This window comes from Lithobates pipiens, unplaced genomic scaffold (genome assembly GCF_037356315.1).
Source record: "Lithobates pipiens isolate NorthernLeopardFrog02 unplaced genomic scaffold, aLitPip1_a1.2 Scaffold_8, whole genome shotgun sequence".
NCBI classification, from domain to species: Eukaryota; Metazoa; Chordata; class Amphibia; order Anura; family Ranidae; genus Lithobates; species Lithobates pipiens.
The window spans coordinates 653,803,610-653,828,062 of NW_027507903.1; the positions used below are offsets into that span (position 1 = coordinate 653,803,610).

The 24,453-nt window shown below is 45.3% G+C and overlaps 1 protein-coding gene across 2 annotated transcripts in view; it reads right to left on the reverse strand.

Moving 5' to 3' along the window:
• The window catches only part of LOC143961723 (NACHT, LRR and PYD domains-containing protein 3-like), a 174,766-nt gene extending 165,511 nt beyond the window's left edge, over window positions 1–9,255 (reverse strand). For both annotated transcript variants that reach the window (XM_077471053.1, XM_077471054.1), the window contains exon 1: window positions 9,209–9,255. The gene's annotated coding sequence lies outside the window, so the exon portion shown is untranslated. The remainder of the gene's footprint in view (window positions 1–9,208) is intronic.
• Window positions 9,256–24,453: the final 15,198 nt, after the last annotated feature.

Here is a 24,453-nt window from a genome sequence, read left to right on the forward strand (position 1 = left end):
TAGCACCAATGCTATTTATTTTAGATATTTGGAAAAAATGCCACAAGAAATTCTCTCTCTCTTCCTCCTCTCCACCCCTTTTAAATGTTACTCACAACCCGGACATACCTGACAGCCTGTCTACGGTGGCTATGACTCCTTGGACTCGAGCGGGCATTTTCCAACTTCGTCCCGGTGACCCGCAAACTTTTGCCCTTCCTAGACCTTCAAAACAAATTCGAAATTCCACAACAGTCCGTTTTTGCCTACCTCCAATTTAAACACTATTTTTGCTCCATATCTCCTGCCATGAGCCTAGAAAAACCTAATACCTTTGAAGTTTTGTGTACCCAGGACCCACACGAGAAAGGTCTCATATCCGCTATCTACAAGATTCTCCATGACTCACTACCCCCAACTCTGGACTCTCACCTCTAAATGCGGAAATGGGCCAAGATTCTACCCACTGCTATATCTCTCCCTCAGTGGCAGGAGATCTGGACTTCCATCTCCAAAGTCTCGAGATGTGTAGAGCAGAAAGAGACTGCTTATAAAGTATTGATGTTTTGGTATAGGACTCCTAAAGTTCTACATAAATATGATCCCTCACTATCCCATCTATGCTGGAGGTGCCTACAGGATATAGGCACACACTACCATATCTTCTGGGACTGTCCACGAATCACACCTTTTTGGTCTATGGTCCAATCCATTCTCCAATCAGTATTAAAGAGAGCTATCCCACTGAATCCAACACATTACCTTTTAGGCCTTCCGATCCTGGGTCTCCCTAAATGTGCTAAAAAACTGATGGCTTTTATACTCCTAGCTGCCAAAAAGAGTAATACCGGCCCATTGGCTCTCTCCTATACCTCCTACACAAGCACAAGTGGTCTCATCCATTGCTCAAATGCGTAGGATGGAACATTTGACGGCAGTAGTTCATGATTCCCTGCCTAAATTTTCCAAGATATGGGATCCCTGGGATATTTCCCTATTCAACCCAGAACCCTCTGTTGACCCCTCTGCCAACCCTTTCTAGAGTAGCCTCAGGGAGATCTGATATTGTGTTTAATATATCATAGCGTATCAGACCAATGCCTCCCACCCATACCCACACATTTGGTTTTTTTTTTTTTCTTTTTTATTATGCAATTATTATTGTATATAGATTCATGGTGTATCCTCCTTCTTGTCTCGTATGGTACTTACAATTGATTTTTTTTTCTTTTACTTAACTTTTTTGAAACCTGCAATATGGTGCTCTTACTATGTTTAACCAATGTTACTGACTATTGTACCGTATTTACAACTCTTTTGTACTGTTTAAAATTTTTTCAATAAATATACATTTAAATAAAAATATGATTGGTACATCAGGATGGGCAATTTCTCTTGAGATTCCAGATTACAGCGATTTTTAAGCAGTGCTTGGTGGAGTTGGGTTTGGGGGAGCAGAAGTTTTCCTCACATTCATTCCGCATAAGGGTGGCCACTGAGGCGCTCAGGTGGGGTTTGGATGAGGCAGCGGTGAAGCGAATTGGGAGGTGGGAATCCAGGCGGTTCCAGTTGTACGTTCGCCCACATTTATTGGTTACGTAAAGTGCCGGTGGGGTAGGAGACTGCGTATGTGTTGCTTGTTTTTTCTTTTCATTTGTTGGCTTATGTCCAATATTGATGTTTGGGGTTATGTTTTTCTTCTCTTCATTTCTTACAGGCGGCCGGCCAGGCGTGGTGTAGATAGTAGGCCACTCCTATGTTTGTTGGGGGGGTAGACGGGGTGATGCCTGCCCGGAGGGTCGGCAGCTTGGTTTTTCTAGGCAAGAGGCACTGATCCGATGGCTGGAGGTGCCAGGCATGCTGTGGGGCAGGGCGGTGTCGGAACTACACCGTTTTGCATGCTGGGACGGGCCTCCGGATGTGCTGGTGCTGCACGTTGGAGGCAATGACCTAGGTGTCAAGACCATGCTGGATCTCATCAAGGAAATCAAGTTTGATTTTTGGCAGCTCCGCCTTGCTTTTCCACACATGATCATTGTGTGGTCTGACATGGTGGCCAGGATGGCATGGAGGTTTGTGAGGTCGGTAGATAAGCTGAATAGGGCCAGGAAAAAAGTAAACAAGGAGGTTAGCGCTTTTGTCGTCAGGAATGGGGGGTTGGCTATACAGCACCTTGAACTAGAAGTGGATACCTGGCGCTACTTGAAGAAGGACGGGGTCCACCTAAACGATGTGGGGACTGATATATGGTCCCTGGGGATTCAGGATGGGATCCAGCGAGCTGTGAGGGTGTGGCAGGGCGTGCAAGGGTAAGGTGTTGCCCTTGCGTGCTGTGGCATGTTGTTGGTCTGTGCGGATGAAGGATTTTACCCCAGGGATGGAAGAGTTCAGGGCCTATCGGTGGTATAGTACCCGTCGGTGGTGATACAGCTAACGGTAGTTTAGATAAAGTTGGTGATCAGGTGCACTGCGGTCAGTGTTTGGCCTCTGAGCTAGTTAGTCAGCTTGAGGTCCATTATAGTTTGGGTACCGCAGTGCCATAATGGTTGATGGTGATTGGTGGGTTATCCTAGCACAGACCAACGGGAGGAGTTGAAATGGAGGAAGTGCCTTACTTCCTGACTTAGTTATGTTAATTTATGTTATTTATGTTAATTGTTTTTTGAATATATGTGATAATAAAGATAATTGGCTGCTACGGCCATGTTTACTCCAGATTGGTGTGGTCTTAATTTCTGAGGTTAGTAAGTGGGGGGCGTAGCAGTTTAAGAGGGTAAACGGTGGGTTTAGTAAGTCACATCTGTTATACAATAGTCATGCAACTGCATATGCAGTAGTGACACAGGATGAGATTATGGAAGCTGGGCCACTACCAAAATATTATTTAGCACAAGTTGCAGAACTTGTAGCACTGACAAGAGCATGCATACTATCAGAAGGAAAATCCGTAACCATATACACTGACAGCCAATATGCCTTTTCAACAGTACATGTTTTTGCACAACAATGGAAAAACAGGGGGATGGTCACCTCCAGTGGTAAACCAATTTCACACACGGCCTTCATTCTAGAATTCCTAGATGCAATACAGTTACCAAAAGAGTTTATAATCTGCAAATGTCAAGCGCACACAAAATATACAGACCCCATCATAAAGGGAAATAAAAGGGCAGATGAGGCAGCCAAAATAGCGATACAAGAAACGCAAATAATGACAGAACGAGAAATCCATAGAGATAGATCATACAGTCCTTACTGATATGCAGCAGTATTGACACATGGAGTAACTCATGTGTCAAACCACCCCTGTGGAAGGGCCCACCTCTTCCTCTGCCTGTCATTTTTTAAATGACCCTGTGACAAAAGTCTCTAGAGAAGTGCAGTATGTATGTGGAAGAAGGTATATAACACCCCGCTTCAATCTGTCATTTTTGGGGGCCACTGGTCTATCACACCAGTTAAAAAACTTTTTTTTTTATTGCATTTGTCACTCTTTGTAGTTTCGCTGCAGAACCGCTCAACAGTCACAATGCTGCACAATGGAAATGCACTATACTATGCTTTATATATGTGAAAATATTTTATATGTGTATTACACCCCTATATACTGCACACCAAATAGTACATCTATACCAGTCCTTAAAAGGACCTTTGTGGACCTAGTAGCTAGTGATTTGCAGACTGTCCCTCAGTCCCTATACTGATAAAAGACAGCTGCAGAATCAGTCAACAGTCAAGTATAATAGGTCTATTTATAAGGTAGGGGGAATGTCCAAGTGTCCATGTGCTGTAATGTCTCAATTGGCTGTCCTATACTCCATGATGAATGTGTCATCATGGGTCAAAGTTCTTCCACAATGTAAACGCATATGCCCGCCGGGCAAACAGCGCAAGAAGTCCACCGGTTTGGCGAATCGCGAACACACAAAATTCGCCACGAACCGACCGCCGGGTAAACCGCAAGGCCATCCCTATCCCCGAGCTCCCCTCAGGTTAACAATGAGCTCAAGTGTGTTATTTTTTTAATATATATATATCTCTCTTCTTTAGCCCCTGTCCAATCCTCTCAGAGTAAGGAGGAGCTCGGACATTTTTATGTTCTTTTTAAATAACATTAATAATCTCTTATTTAGTCTGAAAAAAATAAATCCACCAGTACCTCCCAGTGTAAGGATGAGCTCAGGCATGTTCACAAGTCCATGTATTGAGCCTGCAAGGAAGCTTAGAGCGTGCAGCACCACCACAAATCACAGGCACTGAGACATTTCCCAATCACTGCAGCTGCGGACTGGGAAAGTGTCCCAGCAACACGCCCAGCTACACACCCAGCAACATGCCCAGCAACATGTTCAGCAACATGCCCATTAACATGTCCAGCAACACACCCCAGCAACATGTCCAGCAATATGTCCAGCAACACACCCAGCAGCACGTCCAAAAACACACCCGGCAACACTCTCAGCAACACGCCCCAGCAACACGCCCATCAACTTGCCCAGCAACATGCCCCAGCAACATGCCCCAGCAACACACCCAGCAACATGCCCCAGCAACACGTCCAGCAACACGCCCCAGCTCATCCTAACCCTGAGTGGCACTCTGGGATTTTTCAGGCTAAAGAAGATATATATATATATATATATATATATATATATATATATATATAGTTACAAAAAACATAACACGCCCAAGCTTAGGGGCCACAGAAGGATATATATGCAAATTGCAAGTGGGGGCCACATCAAACCAGAATGCAGGCCGCAATTAGACTTTGGACATGCCTGATCTAAAGTAAACAGCCTATAGAATTCATGAATAACAGACAACAAGCATGGAAAAGCAGGAAGTCCGGTGCTCGCTGCAATCTGCGGACCCAAACCGGATGTGATGGAGCTAGAACGTCATTATGTCACATCCGGTTTGGGTCCGTGGAGCGCAGCAAAAGCCGGACTTCCTGCTTTTCAATGCTTGTTGCCTGTTACCTGATGGAAGTGCAATATTTACCTTCTAATTATTAAACAGAATCACCCTATGGAGGTGTTTTATTATCACTACATGATACCTGCTGACCAATTACACTAAGGAGAGTGAGATATCCACAGAAAGACCCGTTTACCACTGTGAATCACATAAGGGGGAGCACAAGTGATACACGGACACCGCCCTCTTGTGGGGAGTAAGGTTGTCACTTTTTCTTCAAGCCAAACCTGAACACTTTATCGGCGCACAGTAATTTTTTTTTTGTTTTAGCATACACTATAGGATTGTTAAGCCCCCTACACACTATCAGATTGTCTGCTGAGTTTTTCCTTCAGATTTACCAAAACCATATAATATGAGGTCAAACCTTAGGAGTTTCAATGTGTGTGCAATCAGGCAGGCCCTTCTACTACATGGTTTTGGTAAATCTGAAGGAAAAACTCAGCAGACAATCTGATAGTGTACGGGGCTTAACAGACACCTTTGGGCACTCCAAAGAGAATAGTAATGAGGCTCACCTAGTGCTCCCCCACCTTCCTGTCAATCCCTGCTCCGAGCCACATTTCTGTCTGAGGGCCACACTTGGGACATCCCTGCCCTTTGGAGCCTGCCTGATGACAGGTTCCTTTCTGGTTGCGCTTCACTGTGAGGCGCAGAGCGGCAGGCTACATGAGCGTCGGTGGCGCGGTGACGCGGGACATAACCTTGCTCCTTGGGGTGGGCTTGCACCTCGTGTCATCACGCTAAGGTAGTACAAAGTGCAATTGATCTCAGTCAGCCTTACCAGGGGTATATTAGCCCACAACCCAGATATCCACAGCAGGGCCATCTTAATAGCATCATGGACCCTTGGGCAAATGAATGCACTGAGGCCCCGCAAGCCTTCCCCACTTTACGCACCTACTCTCAAGAATGACAGTATAAATAGTTGATAGATTTGAATTGAGGTTTTATTCTTAGCACTATAAAGAAAAAAAAGCGACACTTATACAAATATATATTTTTACTTTCTTCTATAAAACACATTGAATTAAGAAATGTGAACTTAGGCCAATATGTATTATTCTACATATTTTTGGTAAAAAAATCCCAATATATATATATAATAATCGTATATTGATTGGCTTGTGCAAAGGTTTTAGCGTCTACAAACTATGGAATCGATTTTTGGATTTTTTTATTTTCTAGTAATGGCAGTGATCAGCGACTTATAGTGAAACTGCGATATTGCGGCGGACAAATCAGATACAATGTGACACTTTTGGGAGACCAGTGGCACAAATACAGTGATCAGTGCTAAAAAAATGTACTGTCACTGTACTAATGACACTGGCAGGGAAGGAATTAACATCTGGGTGATCAAAGGGTTAACTGTGTGCCAAGCTATTGCTTATTCACTGTGGGGGAGGAGTTTTTACTAAGGGAAGGCATTGATCTATGTTCCTGATTTGCAGGAATACAGGATCAATACCTTTCCTACTGAGAGAATGGCAATCTGTCTTGTTTACATAGGCAGAGTGGCATTCTGCTTGTGTCCCGAATGATCGGCGGGTGCCAGCAGATATCGAGTCCACTGGACCCGCTGATGGGCTCCCGCTGTGTCCAATCCAGTTCCCAATGTGTCCAATTCCAGGTCTGGGGTGGAAGTGCGGGATCACATACTAGGTACAGGATCCTGTGCAGGAGAGCTGCTCCACCACCGTATATATAGAATATACGGTTGGCAAGCAGTTAAAAAAAGGAAGCACAGCATGTTGTAATGCAGAAGCTGGAGTGAATTGCTGACAAGGCAGTAGCTGAGGGTGTACACATGCTGGAGCCACAATGCTTTGTAACTGCAGAAAGAATAATGCCCCGTACACATGATAGGATTTTCTGACGGAAAATGTTCGATCGGAGCTTGTTGTTGGAAATTCTGTGTGTAGGTTCCATCTGACATTTTCCATCGGAATTTCCATCACACAAAATTTGAGATCTGGTTCTCAAATTTTCAGACAACAAAATCCATTGTCGGAAATTCCGATCGCGTGTATACAATTCCGAAGCACAAAGTTCCGCGCATGCTCGGAATCAAGCAGAAGAGCTGGCTGGCTATTGAACTTAATTTTTCTTGGCTCATCGTACGTGTTGTACGTCACCGCGTTCTTGACGTTCACAACTTCCAACAACATTTGCGTGACCGTGTGTATGCAAGACAAGTTTGAGCCAACAAACCTTGAGCCTGTTGGAAAAAAAACATGGATTTTGTTGTCTGAAAATCCTATCGTGTGTACGGGGGAAAAGGCTACTTTCACACTGGGGCATTGGGGGCGTCGGCAGTAAAGCGCCGCTATTTTTAGCGGCGCTTTCCGTGGTTTTTGCTGCGCTTTTTTGGCCGCTAGCGGGCGCTTTTAATCCCTGAAAAAGGGTTCAAAGCGCCACTGCAGTGGCGCTTTGCGGGCACCTTGGCGGTGATGCCCATTGATTTCAGTGGGCAGGGGCGCTGCGCTCCTGAAACGCCTCAAAGATGCGGCTTGCAGGACTTTTTTTTTGGCGTCCTCCCAGCGCAGAGCTCCAGTGTGAAACCCCTCGGGATATCACACTGGGGGAACAGGAGAGGCTCTTTACAGGTGCTATGCAGGTGATATTTTTAGCGCTATAGCGCCTGTAAAGTGCCTCAGTGGAAAAGGGGTCTTTTATCACCAGTTGCATTTGACAGGCACTACTTCTCACCAAATGTAACCAAATGATCTCGAGTCCCGTCCTCAGGAGGCGTGGTCTCCTGAGGACGGGACTAGAAACGTACGTAGAGGCGTGCCTGGTTACGCAAGTCTATCTTTATTCTTCCGGCCCCTCTGGCTGTCAGCGCAGGAATGTGCGCTGTAGCAGTATACAGATACAGAGCGGTTTCTCCATTATTGTACGCGCTTATTAGCCCCAGTGCCGGGTGCTGGCACCATCAAAAGTAAGCGCCCATTTGGCATCTTGTTTTGATCATATGTTTTAGTAAAATGGGATTACACTATGTTGCTGCCTGATTTCTTTGCATAAATACCCCGGCTGGCATATACTGGTGGAGAGGAGGTGCATAAACTCTGCATGGGACAATGCTTGGTTGAGACAGCAAGTAACACTTGCAGAAAGCGCATTTGACCTTTTTCTAACCATTAAGGTCACCTGCTGGTAAGGAGACGTCCATACATAGAGCACATTTGGGTGTGTGTTATAATTGGTGACGGTGGTTTCATCTGCACAGTGGAAGTAATTTCTGTACATGATCACAAACAGCTCGGATTGGAATCTGTACAGAGGACATTTATATAGATCTCTTTTCAGGATTGCACAGATTTTATGTACCTTATTGCATTTTTTCTGACATTATTTACGATTGGACTTTCATGTTTAATAGCATTATTTTCACGTAGATGCGTTTGGTGATTATAGGTCAATTTTTTCATATCATATTTTGTTGTAAAAAATTTTTTTTTTTGCACGCATACTAATGCCGCGTACACACCACCGGACTTTTCGAGGGACTAGGCACGACGGTCTTTCCGACGGACTTTCGGCGGAGTTCCGATGGACTTTCCGAATGAACGGACTTGGTCACACACAATCACACCAAAGTCCGACGGATTCTAACGTGATGACGTAAGACTGCACTATAATAAGGAAGTTCATAGCCAGTAGCCAATAGCTGCCCTAGCGTCGGTTTTTGTCTGTCGGACTAGCATATACACAAACGGATTTCTCAGTCCGGCGGAGTTCCGGTGGAAAAATTTAAAACATGTTCTATTTCTAAAGTCCGCCGGATTTTTGGCAAGCAAAGGTTCGATGGAGCCCACACACAATCGAATTGTCCGACGGACTTGTTCCGTCGGACCTTTGCTGTCAAAAAGTCCGGTCGCGTGTATGCAGCATTAGCTATAGTTACAACGACTAGGAATTATTAGTGTTCAATTTTCAGCGCCCCTCATTACATATTTTTTTTCACAATAGAAATAATGCGCTTCAACCATCCTGACACCATAACAACCATGGTGTCGGGATGATTGGAGCACCAACACCAGGTGTTTGGAGTACCTTTGTCTGCTGATTGATAACATTTCTGGAATACACATATTTCTATTGTGGTGTAGGATGTGAGCCTGCTGACCCTCCATCTCTCTTTCTTTCCTTCCTTCTCTCTCCTTCTCTCCCTATCTATTTCTCCCTCTATCCCTCGTTCATTTCAGACACGAAAAGTCAGAAAGATACAACAAATTCTTACCTCTGTGACACGCTCAGATGAATCTCGTAATATTTCACTTCCTTATAACAATCTCTTGGATATATTCTCCCACACCCATAGCAGGAAATCGCGTGTTTCCTGAGCTGTGGTCTCCGAGAGGAAAGTGTACAAATCTGGCGGTTACAGGGGAAGTAAACCGTGATATTTTTTACTTCAGCTTTATTTCCCTGCAAAAAGTAAAGCAAAATGGGCTACTATGCATCGCATCGCATAGTAGCCCATTATGTGCCACTTACCTGAAACCGAAGCCTGCGATGTCACCGCTGTCTCCACTAGCAGAGAGCGTCCATCTACACCCCTCTTCCTTCTGGGGCAGCAGGCTCTGTGATTGGTCAAAGTCGCATAGCATAACTCCCGCACATGCACGCGGGAGCCGCCAGGCACGGCATGACCCCTTTAGAAACGGCACGATCTGCCCTTTCTAAAGTGTGCATCGGACACAACTTTATTGTAAATATCTCCTAAAAGGTGGAAGGTTTACAAAATATTTCCAGCACCTACAGGAAGGCATTAATATAAGCCCTAATATAGGCCTACCTGTAGGTAAAAGTGGGTGTGCAGGGTGTGCAGGGTGGACAGGGTGTGCAGGGTGGACAGGGTGTGCATGGTGTACAGAGTGTGCAGGATGTACAGGGTATACAAGGTGTGCAGGGTGTACAGAGTATATAGGGTTTGCAGGGTGTGCATGGTGTACAGAGTGTACAGGGTGTACAGGGTTTGCAGGGTGTACAGAGTGTGCAGGGTGTACAGAGTGTATAGGGTGTGCAGGGTGTGCATGGTGTACATAGTGTACAGGGTGTACAGGGTTTGCAGGGTGTACAGGGTGTACAGGGTATACAAGGTGTGCAGGGTGTACAGGTTATACAACCACTTTAAACTCACCCTCTGAGCTCCTTCAGGACTTGTTTACAACACTCAGATGCGCTATTGTTTTTTTTTTTAACACAGTACAAATGTATATGCAAAACAAAAAGTTTATGTATTTCAATAAACCTCGTTTATACCATTATGTGGTCTTTATGTGTGTTTAAAAATAGTACAGCTTGCTGCATTTTCCATCAAAACAATCAAATCCACAAACAATTTAATAGCCTTAACGTCTCATCCAATCAATTTAGTTAGGATTCGATCAAACTGAGTCGATCGGTCAGGGCGAAATATTATCATTTTCAATCAGTCAGCAGCACTGAGAAACACTATCTTACCAAAAGAATTGGGACGCCCACCTTTACAAACTTTAATGACATCCCAGTCTTAGCCCTTGTACACACGGTCGGACATTCTGCCAACCAAATCCATTGGATTTTGTCCGACGGATTTTGTCCGACGGATTGTGTCCGAAACTGTTGCATACACACGGTCGGACCAAGTTGTCGGAAAATCCGATCGTTCAGAACGTGATGACGTTATTTCGTTACGATGGGACTACGTTCACGCTAGTAGCCAATAGCTTTGGTGTAGGAATTTGATCTGAGCATGCGTGGCACTTTGTCCGATCAAAATTCTCTACACATGATCGGAGTATGTCCGATCGGACCAGTTTGTCGGAAAATATTTCCAACAAGTTAGAAAATTGGGTGCGACGGATATTCCGACGGAAAAAGTCCGATGCATACCACACACAGTTGGATTATCCGACAAAACGGTCCGATAGGACACATTCTGTCGGAATCTCTGACCGTGTGTACAAGGGCTTAGTCCATAGGGTTGAATATATAGAGTTGGCCCACCCTTTGCAGCTATAACAGCTTCAACTCTCCTGGGAAGGCCGTCCACAAGGTTTAGGAGTGTGTCTATGGGAATGTTTGACCGTTCTTCCAGAAGCACATTTGTGAGGTCAGGCACTGATGTTGGACGAGAAGGCCTGGCTCGCAGCCTCTGCTCAAATTCATCCCAAAGGTGTTCTATCAGGTTCAGGTTAGTCAGGTTCATCTACCCCAAACTCGCTCATCCATGTCTTTATGGACCTTGCACTGGTCCAAATCATTTGGTGGAGGGGGATTATGATGTGCAGTGGGGGCTGGTGTTTTTTTTTTTGGGCAGGCAAACAACCACCCCCTCTGCTCCCAATTGGTTGGGGCACTCTCCCCCACAGGAGTCTTGCGGACGGTCATTTAGCCCCACACTTACCATCTTCTCCCTCCTCCTCCCAGGCATCCAAAAGGATTGCCTGTCCTTTCAGCCAATTGGGTGTTGGGTGTCAGGGTCCACTTCCTGATTGGCTGGGAGGAGGATCAGTGTTAAAATAGTGAATATTCATTTGCTATTGTCAAACAACTGGGTGGGCTTGGAGCGCAGTGCTCTGCACCCCAAGCCCATCCTTTTTTTGAAGCTCACCCTTTTTTAAGTCTATTAGAGCCTTTCCAACCCCATTGGAATCCATGCATCTGGTGCCCTGCATGTAGATTAGGGGCTGTACACATGAATAAGGGGGGGCAATGCTCGTGCTCCCCTAATGGACAGACTGCCACTGATGGTGTGGGGTCGTTTTTCAGGGGTTGGGCCTGGCCCCTCTGGGGTTGGAAAACAGAGGAACGCCGCGCTTGAAAAAGAAATTAAACCAGAAACTAAAGAAAGGAGCAGCAACCCAAATGTTATACTACATTTGGCATAAAAGAAAAAAGGAGTGGGTTGCGCTACAAAAAAATAACTAAACTCAAAAAAAATAAAAAAATTTTACCCATGTGAAACAACAAAGTTTGAACTTAGTGGTGTGTTTGTCGCATGCCAGAAAAGGATTAGAATGCGACAAAAAAAGGGACTATCTAGTAAAGATAGAAAGTACTAAATCAGTGAAAATAACAGATACCTCTTAGTGTGGTTATACACCGAATACCCTTAGTAGGAGTGAATGATCAAATAAATGTGGGATAATGCAAGCAAACCTTTGCTGATAAAACCCAAACGTGTAAAAAAAATATATTACACCAATGATACCTAAAGATTGGAATCGTATTCGGTATCAAAAAATATATGTGGTGAAAATAAAAATTACATTAAGTAATATTCATATAAGGTGAACCTGCAAAAAACAGTATAACATCCAAAAAATCTGTTGTCTTAAAACAATAATGAAATAATGTGGCATCCAATGGTCCGTTATCTCATAACATTAGTGAAACATGAATATGGAAATTGTTTAAGAACGTAATGAGAATGGAACAATGTTCAAAAAGTCCATATACAGTCTCTATTTGCAAGGTTTCCCACAGTGAAGTAGTGACAGTAGAGATATCCAACACGAACGTGACTTGTGCTCAGCCTCCACCAATGATATTATTGCCGCTTACCAGAAACGAATGGTTCCTTATTACAGAGAACCATATAAAGATGTTGACTAATTCCCCAGTCCAGGGCCTGCACGGATGAAATGTAAGGGACTTCAGAGTCTGCGCGTCTCTCGATACACTCCCGTTTGTGGATTTACATAGAAGGCAATGAGACTCACAATAGTGTAAAACCCAAAAGTAACTTTAATCGAACGTAAGAGACAAATGCACACTTACAGAAATGACGATTAAAACGATCGTTACAGCAAAACCGAGCCGGCCAGTCTCGGTTAGCGCCCGTTACACCGAAAACATACAACACGAGATGGTGGCGTCAGGACGTCGCTCCTCCCTACGCGTTTCGTCACGATAGGACGTGGTCACGGGGTACGGGCGGCGTCCTGACGCACCGCTTATATAATACAAACATTAAACCATGCCTCGGTTTGACCCCGAGGCCGAGACAGAAAACGCCATATTGGTTTAGGGAAATTAACAGTGACTAGTGCTGCCAAAAACGGCCACCACATGAATTACATGGATTTAGCACGCAAAAGTTAATGAAAAATAAAATATGAGTAAAGGCTCCATAATTCCGCTGAGGAGAATGTAACCCAAAATATACGTTTAATAAAATATAAAAATATAAAGATAATCTATGCCCATAGATATGTGGCAAAAATAAAATTAATGTAAATGTAGCCGCCCCAAGAAGGATTTCATAAGGAAAAACCCTAAAAGGGGCAACATTTAAACTAAATAAAACAAAAGAGCGAATAATTTAACCACATGTGTATTCTACTCAGTTCCAAGGGCCAAACCATACCTGTACAGCTCTTATAAAACAATTTTAAGCTACAAACAACTCTGATGCTCATGTAGCAAAAATGATAAATAAAAAATATAAAATAAAATATAAAAAAGAGAGAGAAATTGTTTGTATGTATTACGTCCATAATTACGTCCTAGTCACGGAACCATAAAAATATGTATAGACAATACTGACATACATACCATCAGGATATAAAGACCTGAAAAGACCCCTTAAATAAATTTGGCCACATAAAAATATCCAACCTGAAAATCAGACTGAAAATATATCTTATATTAAATAAGTGGCCATAGCAAGATTAAAATTAAGTTGCACTATGTCAGTGATTACAACAAGGTAAACTGGGCAATAAACCAAATCCCGCCCTAGGGCTAAGAACTATATGCAGCATAGAGCCATACTTGACTCCCAAAATTGATGCCTGAGTTCGAAAATTCAAAAAACAAAAAAATATATTAAATTGGAATGACGGAATCATCTTTAATAAACAGGGGGGGTGGTGACAAGGTACACCATATTTACGAGTTGTCAATAAAACAATTGACGTCAACATCAATATTTAACCCAAAAGGGGTGTAGCTCTTTAATTTGTGTACCCAGGCCATCTCCAACCTGGAGATACTACGGACCAAGCAACTACCTCTCCAGTTAGGCCTGTATTTGTCTATGCCAAGGGGTTGGGGTTGGGCCTAGCCCCTCTGAGGTTGGGCTTGGCCCCTTAGTTCCAGTGAAGGGAACTTCTTTACAAAGAATGCATCAAGAAATGTAAGGGCACAATTAGGGCAGCTAAGATAGAACATGAAAGACACACAGCGGAGGAGAGCAAAAAAATCACAAGAAATTCTTTAACCACATCAATAAGGGAACTTTCGCCCCCTTCCTTCCCAGACCAATTTTCAGCGCCCTCGCACTTTTACTGACAATTGCGCAGTCACGCTACGCTGTACCCAAATGACATTTTTATCATTTTGTTTGCACAAATAGAGCTTTCTTTTGGTGGTATTTATTCACGACTGAGTTTTTTTATTTTTTGCGATATAAGCGAAAAAAGAGAAAAATTTTGGAAAAAAAAAATGTTCTTCTTTCTATTTTAAAAGAAATACAATAAAATCGAATTTTGTCATAAATTTAAGCCAAAATGTATTCTGCTACATGTTTTTGGTAAAAAAAAATTTTGTTAAGTGTATAATAATTGGTTTGTGTGATCACGGACAGATGTATGCAAATGATTATGTACAGATGTGCGCAGGTGATCACGGACATATGTGTGCAGATAACCATTGGGACATGTGATTTTAGTGGGACATATGTATGTGGTAGACATGTGTTTTAATCAGGGCTCAAGTCATCGAACGGGGTTCTCCCCCGAAACGTGTCAGCCATTGAGTTGGGGTATCGTTCGATCTACTTGGCATCAGGTCTGGGCTTGTTGATGTTCGGAGAAGTGGACCCTGCTGTATTGATTATGCCTTTTATCAATACTTGTATGTGAGTATTTATTTTGCTATGTGTTTGATTTGAATAAAGCTCTATCAGTGGTAATGCACTAGGTCGGTGCGGCCTCCTATTCTGTTTTGTTTTGTTTAGTACATGCCCCACACTATATAAGGCTGCCAGCGCGGCGGCCTTGTGTAGTGTGTTCCAGCGTGCAGGGAAAGAGCAAGATAGGTAGGGATGGTGTGTTCATTTCTCACGCATCTGCAGGAGTTAGTGGGTGTTGTGTGCCTCCAGCACAATATACACCTGTATCTACCCTTTATTGCTGTTGTTCTCTAATACAGGCATCTGCAGGAGTTAGTGGGTGTTGTGTGCCTCCAGCACAGCACAGTATACACCTGTATCTACCCTTTATTGCTGGTGTTCTCTAATACAGGCATCTACAGGAGTTAAGTGGGTGTTGTGTGCCTCCAGCACAGTATACACCTGTAGCTACCCTTTTTTGCTGGTGTTCTATAATACAGGCATCTGCAGGAGTTAGTGGGTGTTGTGTGCCTCCAGCACAGTATGCATATGTAGCTACCCTTTTTTGCTGGTGTTCTCTAATACAGGCATCTGCAGAAGTTAGTGGGTGTTGTGTGCCTACAGCACAGTATACATCTTTAGCTACCCTTTTTTGCTGGTGTTCTCTAATACACGCATCTGCAGGAGTTAGTGGGTGTTGTGTGCCTCCAGCACATCACAGTATACACCTGTATCTACCCTTTTTTGCTGGTGTTCTCTAATACAGGCATCTCCTGGAGTTAGTGGGTGTTGTGTGCCTACAGCAAAACACAGTATACACTTGTGTCTACCCTTTTTTGCTGGTGTTCTCTAATACGGGCATCTGCAGGAGTTAGTGGGTGTTGTGTGCCTACAGCACAGCACAGTATACACCTGTATCTACCCTTTTTTGCTGGCGTTCTCTAATACAGACATCTGCAGAAGTTAAAGTGGGTGTTGTGTGCCTCCAGCACAGTATACATCTGTAGCTACCCTTTTTCGCTGGTGTTCTCTAATACAGGCATCTGCAGGAGTTACTGGGTGTTGTGTGCCTCCAGCACAGTATACACCTGTATCTAACCTTTATTGCTAGTGTTCCATAATAAAGGCATCTGCAGGAGTTAGTGGGTGTTGTGTGCCTCCAGCACAGTATACACCTATATGTACAGTTTATTGCTGGTGTTCTATAAAAAAGGCATCTGCAGGAGTTAGTGGGTGTTGTGTGCCTCCAGCACAGTATACACCTGTATCTACCCTTTATTGCTGGTGTTCTGTAATACAGGCATCTGCAGGAGTTAGTTGGTGTTGTGTGTCTCCAGCACAGTATAAACCTGTATCTACCCTTTTTTGCTGGTGTTCTCTAATACAGGCATCTGCAGCCTTTACAGTGGGTGTTGTGTGCCTCCAGCACAATATACACTACCCAATTGCTGGTTTTCCCATCTCCCTGCAGGCCATTACTATGTCTGGAAGGCCAACAAGGAGAGGCAGATAGTCACGAGCCAATAAAAGAGAGCAAGCAGGCTCTGTGTCTAGAGACAACAGTGCTGGTCGTGGACGCGATGCATCGTCATCAACACGTGGCCATGGGACACACTTGTCCTTATTTTCAGCAGCTGCACATGTTGAGCCGCATCATGCCGAAGACTTTGTAGAGTGGATGACCAAGCCCTTTTCATCCTCCTCATCATCTTTCACCCAGGCTCAGGGTACTAGCAAAGCAGCTGTCAACGCATCCTCTTCCCTCGTCTCAATGTCATCAGTCACTCCTTCCCTAGACCCACCATGTCCTCCTGAGGAGTCCCCCGAACTGTTTGAGCCCAGTGTTGGGTACATGCTCCAGGAGGATCCCCAGCGTTTTGAAGGCTCTGATGATGATACCCAGCTAGAGGAAGGCAGTAGCATGAGTGCAGAGAGAGGGGATGCTCAAGAAGGACAGCAACCGGCCAGTCATGTTCCACAAGCTGCAGCATACTGCCAGGTTTGCTCCAGTGATGAAGAGGGAGGGCATGATGAGGTCACTGACTCCACGTGGGTGCCTGATAGGAGAGAGGAGGAGGAGGAGGCACATCTCCAATGAGGCAGGATGCCCTCCGGGGGCCAACTTAGGGGCAGCACACCGACTGAATCACACTGCAGAGCTCCGCCTGTGCAGGGCGCTGCCTCTGCACATTATTTCAAAAGTTCTTTGGTGTGGGCCTTTTTTGAGACCAGTGCGCTGCTATTTGCAACATATGTCTCAAGCGTATTTTGCGTGGCCAAAACATCAGCTGCTTGGGCACCACATGCTTGACCAGACATATGTTGACCTGCCATGCAGCTCGTTGGCTAGCATACCTTAAAGACCCACACCAAAGAACAAAGTGGACCTCTCCTTGCTCCTCATCAGCTGGGATCTCCAACCCCACTAGACCTTCAGTCCTCTCTGAAGCCTGCACTGAGAGGAATGAAGGTGAAGAATTAGGTGTGTCACAGCCAAGTACTTGCGGGCACTCTGCTAGCAGTACACCCACGTCCGATTGTAGCAGGCAAATTTCCCTGCCCCAGCTGCTGGACCGTCAAAAGAAGTTCACTCCCAGCCATCCACATGCCCACCGATTGAATGCTAGCTTGGCTAAATTGCTAGCGCTTCAACTGCTGCCTTTTCAGTTGGTAGACTCAGCCCCCTTCCATGAGTTTGTGCAATGTGCGGTTCCTCAGTGGCAGGTCCCCAAATGTCACTTTTCTCAGAGAAGGCGATTCCGGCTCTCTACCGGCATGTGGAAGGCAATGTCCGTGCCCCGCTGGACAGGGCGGTCAGCGGTAAGGTGCATATTACCACTGACTCATGGTCCAGCAGGCATGGACAGGGACGTTACCTATCTTTCAAGGTCCATTGTGTCACTCTTCTGGCAGGTGGGAAGGATGCAGGACAAGGTGCAGTAATTTTGGAGGTTGTTCCAACACCACGCCCCCAAAATGCTACTACTGTTTGTGACACACCTCTCTCCTCTACCCCCTCCTCTTCTTCTTCCTCCATTGCCTCTTCCAGTGCTCTGTCCTTGGAACCAGCGGTGCTCTGTAGGCGTTCAAGGGGCTATGCAAGTACGCAGGCAAAAAGATGCCATGCCGTGCTTGCGCTAGTTTGTTTGGGGGACAGGAGCCACACTGGGGCAGATATTTTGTCAGCTCTGCAGGGGCAGGCCAAGGGGTGGTTGACGCCACGCCAGCTTAAGCCAGGAATAATGGTTTGCGACAATGGCACCAACCTCCTCTCCGCCCTCCGACAGGGACAACTGACCCATGTGCCCTATGTGGCTCACATCCTTAACCTGGTAGTGCAGCGGTTCTTGGGCAGGTACCCGGGCTCACAGGATTTCCTGAGGAAGGCCAGGAAAGTCTGTGTGCATTTCTGCCGATCATTTAATGCCAGTGCTCGGCTGGCTGAGCTCCAAAAGGAGTTGAACCTGCCCAAGAACCGCCTTATATATGACATGCCCACCAGGTGGAACTCAACGTTGGCCTTGCTGTAGCAGCTGCACATGCAGCAGAGGGCCATCAATGAGAACCTGTGCAACTACGGCACCAGGACAGGGTCAGGGGAGCTTGTTTTTTTTTCACCACACCAGTGGGGCATGATCAGGGATGCATGCTCTGTCCTGTCACCATTTGAGGAGGCCACGAGGATGGTGAGCAGTGACAGTGCATGCATCAGTGACACTGTACCTCTTGTCCACCTCTTGGAGCATACACTGCGTGGAATAATGGACAGGGCACTTGAGGCAGAACAGAGGCAGGAAGAGGAGGACTTTCTTGCCTCTCAAGGCCCCCTTTATCCAGACAGTGTTCCTGCTGTCCCTCCCATCACACAGGAAGAGGACAAGGAGGAGGAGGAGGAAATGGCTTGTGACAGCATGGAGGTGAAGCCTGGCACTTAGCATCCATAGCAGCAGTCTTTTAGGGATGATTTATAGTCCCAATAAACACGTGAAGTTGTACGTGGCTGGGAGGAGGTGGCTGCGGATCATGTTGTCCTTAGTGACCCAGAGGACTCCGGACCGAATGCCTCAGCTAAACTATGCTGCATGGCCTCCCTGATGCTGCAAAGCCTGCGGAAGGATCCTCGTATTCTTCGGATCAAGGAGAGGGACCATTATTGGCTGGCCACTCTCCTTGATCCACGGTACAAGGGTAAGGTTGCCGACCTTATCTTGCCATCACAGAGGATGAGACATCTCGGGGAGGCCTTGCAGAAAGGTCTGTCCAACACGTTCCCAGAGACTGGGAGGTTATAAACTGTTGGTCCTGGACAACGTTTTGCTGAGGCTTCATTCAGTCACAGAAGGAACGGTGGAGGAGGTGGCCATCTGACCGATGCGTTCAGACAATTTTTTAGTCCACAGCCCCAAGGTATGATCGATTCCAGCAACCATCGCCAGCATCTGATTTACATGTTGCAGGAATACCTAGGGGCAAGGTCAGACTTGAACACCTTCCCCACCGAAAATCCTCTGGCTTACTGTGTCTTGAGGATGGATCACTGGCCAGAGCTTGCACAGTATGCAATTGAGCTACTGGCCTGTCCTGCATCCATCGTTCTTTTGGAACGCACCTTCAGTGCTACTGGTAGCTTTGTAACCGATCACAGGGTGCGCCTGTCCACTGACTCGGTTGATAATCTGACCTTCATAAAGATGAATCAGTCTTGGATCACCACCAGCTACCAAGCACCTGAAGCTGATGTAACCAAATAATTTTTTTTGAAATTTCACATCCCATCAAGACTGCCTATGCTGATGCTGAGTGACTGTCCTGTTATGTTGACTGACTATCCTCTTCCTCCTCAATGATCCTGCTGATATCTTGGAAGAACATTTTTGTTTCTGGGTGATGCCACCAGCCTAATTTTTCAGCCCCTGTTTAACAGGGGCATGTAATATAATTTTTGATGCAATGTTTTGCAGCAGGGCTCATTCCTGCAATCCAACTAGAGTATACGTGAAAGGTTGCAGTGTCGTGGCAGCAGCACCAGTGCCTAAGGCCCAATTTTTCAGCCCCTGTTTAACAGGGGCATGTAATACAATTTTTGATGCAATGCTTTCCAGCGGGGCTCATTCCTGTACTCCAACTAGAGTATATGGAGTATTACAGATATTACATTAAAACCGCAAGCAGTTTTAAATGATTTTGTTTCCGTTAAATGTCATTTTTTGCAGGGACCGTTTTAAACACGGGAAACATGTAGCACTTCACAGGCATACTATAGACACCCCACAGGCACAGTATTTAAAAGAATATTTCACTTTTTTTTCACTTTAATCATCATTAAAATCAGTGCTCCTGAAAAAATTGCAGTTTTTTAAAACATTCTAGGCATTGACCCATGTCCCCTGGGGGAGCCTGGTCCCCAAACCCTTTTTAGACCAATATCTTGCATATTAGCCATTAAAATTAGTGCTTTTTATTCTGAGTCCCATAGAGTTCAATGAGGTTCTAAAGTTTGCATAAATTTTCGGTCCGTTCGAAAGTTCTGGTGCAAACCAAACCTGGGGGTGTTCGGCTCATCCCTAGTGGTGGTCTTAGCGAGGGGCATCAATAGTTTAAAAAAAATATTAGATAAGCACCTGAACGACCACAACATACAGGGATATACAATGTAATACTGACATATAATTACACACATAGGTTGGACTTGATGGACTTGTGACTTTTTTCAACCTCACCTATTATGTAACTATGTAAGGCGTCAGTATACAAGACATTTTGGACAATTTCATGCTCACAACTTTGTGGGAACAGTTTGGGGATAGCCCCTTCCTGTTCCAACATGACTTTGCACCAGTGCAGAAAGCAAAGTCCATAAAGAAATGGATGAGCAAGTTTGGGGTGGAGGAACTTGACTGTCTTGCACCTGTCCTGACCTCAACCCGACAGAACACCTTTGGGATGAATTAGAGTGGAGACTGTGAGCCAGGCCTTCTTATAAAACATCAGTGCCTGAACTCACAAGTCTACTTCTGGAAGAATGGTCAAACATTCCCATAGACACACTCCTAAACATCGTGGGCAGCCTTCCCAGAAGGGTTGAAGGATTTGTAAAGGCAGATGGTGCATTCTATGCATCAAGATAAAAAAAAACTGCACAACTGTCCAAACTATCTACAGTATACTTAAAAACTGCTCACCCGGATTGGGTTAATATGGAAAGACAGGCAGTACCCAACTTTACACTTGACTATCTCCTTTGGTGTGCACCTAAGATTAGACCGGCCATACTAGTACCTACACTCTCACACTCTATTGCTCTTTGGGACTCCATGAAAGCAAATCCACATATTACCTCCAATTGGAAGCCCCTCTCTCACGTTTTCAGGAACCCCCTGTTTCCGCCGGGCCAGGACATTAAGGCATTTCGTTGGTGGCTAGATAAGGGCATTTATAGGATTGGCCACCTAGTCTCCCCCGCGGGTCCTTTTTCTCTAAGTCATTGTCTGAGGAAACTGCACATGCCAGTTTCGGAAAGATTCAGATTCCAACAAATCTCTAATTTCCTCAAATCTCTAGGATTGTCTTCAGGCTCTCCTCTCTCAATCACTGAATATGAACTTTGGGGTGGCCAGGCCATGGAGCAGAGAGGGGGGATTTCTGTGATCTATCGTGCGCTTGCCCAAACAGATTCTAAAACGCTTTTTATGCGGGAAGTGGAAAATGATCTCCATCAGCAATGGTCTTTAGGTGATTGGCACATGGCATCTCTTGCGGCATCTAAAGGCTTACTCAATACAACTCTTATTGAAGCTAACTTAAAGGTTCTTATGAGGTGGTACATGGTTCCTCTGAGACTAGCAAAAATATACCCGAATGCTTCTCCCCTCTGTTTTCGCGAATGTGGTCATATTGACTCTATGGTACACATTTGGTGGGAGTGCCCCAAAATTAGAAATCTATGGAATAAGGTGTTCCATATTATCCGGAAGATCACAACCTTGCCTATCCACAAAACACCTCAAATAGCCCTACTAAATTTCTCTCTACAGGGTGTCCCAAAATTAACACAAAACCTCACAGTATTTCATTCATTCATTCATTCATTCATTAGATTTATTCTCATCGGTACTAAACTTACCATTGCTAGGGCCTGGAAGCAGCCCACTGTTTCCTTGCGATTGGTTAAAAGGAAAATATCATGGATTATGGTTCAAGAAAAAATAGTGAGCATCTTCCTTGACAAGGTAGATAAACACACAGCGACATGGGATCCGTGGATCAGATACACTTCCAAATGTCTTCACACTTCTGAGCTATGTCCTTGAAGCCAGGTGAGAGCGGTCCAGTTCGACAGTATCTTCTATTTCAACTGTTCCTTCCTATCTCTATTTTTCCTTTTCCTCCCTATTCTTCTTCTTTTCTTTCTCTTTACCATTTTTCTCTATCAAGTGCTCTCTTTACTACCTTATCTAGGTTCAACGATGGGTTACTATACTCTATAGGAGTACAACATTACAATGCTAAATATGTTTAATGACTTTTTCCTGGCAATTGCCTTTATTTCGCTCAATTATTCCTTCAATTACCTGATACTAGAGCTGTTTTTCACTGGCTTGGGTGAGGGAGTATTTTTTTTTTTTTTTTTACCTAATCCAGTTGATAGGTTATTTGTAGGCTTATGATATTCCTTTTTTTTCTTTATTTTGAATGGGTTCGAACCCTCAGGTGTCCGGCACAGTGTGATCCCATTTGGGGTGTCGGACACGGGTGGCCTGCCACTACTGTTTAACTGAAAGTATTATGGGTTTATAAGCCCAAATGTTGTTATGCACCCCTGCAGGTATCTCTCGAGATATTCTTTTTGTGTACCAGTTTGTATGCCTACTTTAGTTATCTCTATTATGCTAGAAAAAATTTTTTTTAGCATACCATATGCTTTGATTTCAGTCTATGTGAAACTCATTGTTGTAAGCTATTAACTTGAGCACGATTCTGCTGTTGTTCTGTATATCATTGTTATTTCAATAAAAATTTATTGAAAGTAAGATAAAAAAAAACTTTGCGTGTAGCAGCCCCTAAAAACTTACTGTGATGGGAGGGCCAGTGGAACCCAGAATCCCTTAGAGAGGTTGGCAAACCCTTGTTTCACCTCCTATGTCTAAATTACCCTGTGTCCATTGGGGGCACAGGGTAAATGAGAAAAATGATGGACAGCTGTTTAATGGGCAATGAGAAGGTGGTTAATTAAATATAATAGTAATATTTATCCACAATACCTCCCAGGATATATATAAAGAGCTGTTCACAGGCCTCTAGAACAGAGTAAGAGTCGGACAGTCTACTTCACAGGTGTCAAACACAAGGCCCGCAGGACGAATCTGGCCCTCCAGGCCATTTCATGTGGCCCTCAAGCCTCTCCTGTAGCTGCAGGAGAGCTCCAGCCCTCCTGTGGTCCTCCTCCAGACCCCTACTTTCTGCTTTCAAGAAATGCTTCCAGCTTCTTCTCAGCAGCAGCATAAGGAAAGGGGGTGCACTGTGATGTTAGGGAGAGTGGTGGGGTGGCTTTTGACATTGAATGTAAGGGGAGGGGAAGCGCTGGACATCTAATCTTACAGATACAACTGGCCCTTTTGAGGACAATCATAATGTTGATGTGGCCCACAATGAAATTGAGTTTGACACCCCTGGTCTATTTCTATTATAGTTTGTTGCCTACTAGGCTGAGGATGGGGTGAAACCCCTGTTTGTATTTTTAATTATAATTAGCTTCTGCTATAGTGAGAAGCAGTGGCGTAACTAGAACCTTCAGGGCCCCGATGCAAGAAACCATGAAGGGCCCCCCTGAACCTGAGCCAGCGCCCTTCCCTCCGAGTCCGGCGGTGGTACTCCAGAGCGTGGTCACAGGTATGACCTTTGTGAGCCCTGTAGTTCCACCACTGGTATCAGTATTTTTTTTTTATTATTTAGGTGCCTCATTGGGGGACTGTCCCTAGGCAGGATGGGGTCCCCGTCCCCAGAAGAGATGAGGTCCTTTTCTTCAGGGCAGATGAAGCTACTGCCCCCAGGTGAGAAGGGGTCCCTGTCCCCAGGGGGAGATGGAGGGGGTATGGAATGGTATGTGGGGGATGGGGTCCTCTCACTCACCATGACCAAGCTGTAGGCTGCGCACTCATCCATGTTGGCCTGGGCTCCATCCAGTGTGCTGGACGGGCGATCAGCATATCTCCCAGAAAGACCTTTCATCATCTGTGTATGACGGGGGAGGAGGGGGGCTGGCACACAAGCCTGCAATGTCCTCCAGGAGCCGGCTCTCATAGGGCTGAACTGCATCTGTGTGCTTAAAGTTTGTTTATCCGGGAGAAGTATGTAGTGCAGGCCGGACTCGGGGAGGGGGGGGGCGGGACTCTGTCTGGGGAAAACAGACTCGGACTGAGCGGCAATGCATGGAGCAGGAGAGGGGTACTCTGAGGAGCCGGCTGAGGACACAGGTCATGCGGGGAATGCACAACTGAAGAGCAGCCAGTGCGATAGTCGAGCATGGAGCTCTGCTAGTCACCCTCCAGCCACTCGTGTGCATGGTGCACTGGTACCACTAGCTGCCTATGCTGCTGCTGGTCATATGTAGAGGGGGCTGCATGGGCCCCCTGCATCACAGGGCCCGGTTGCGGTCGCAACTG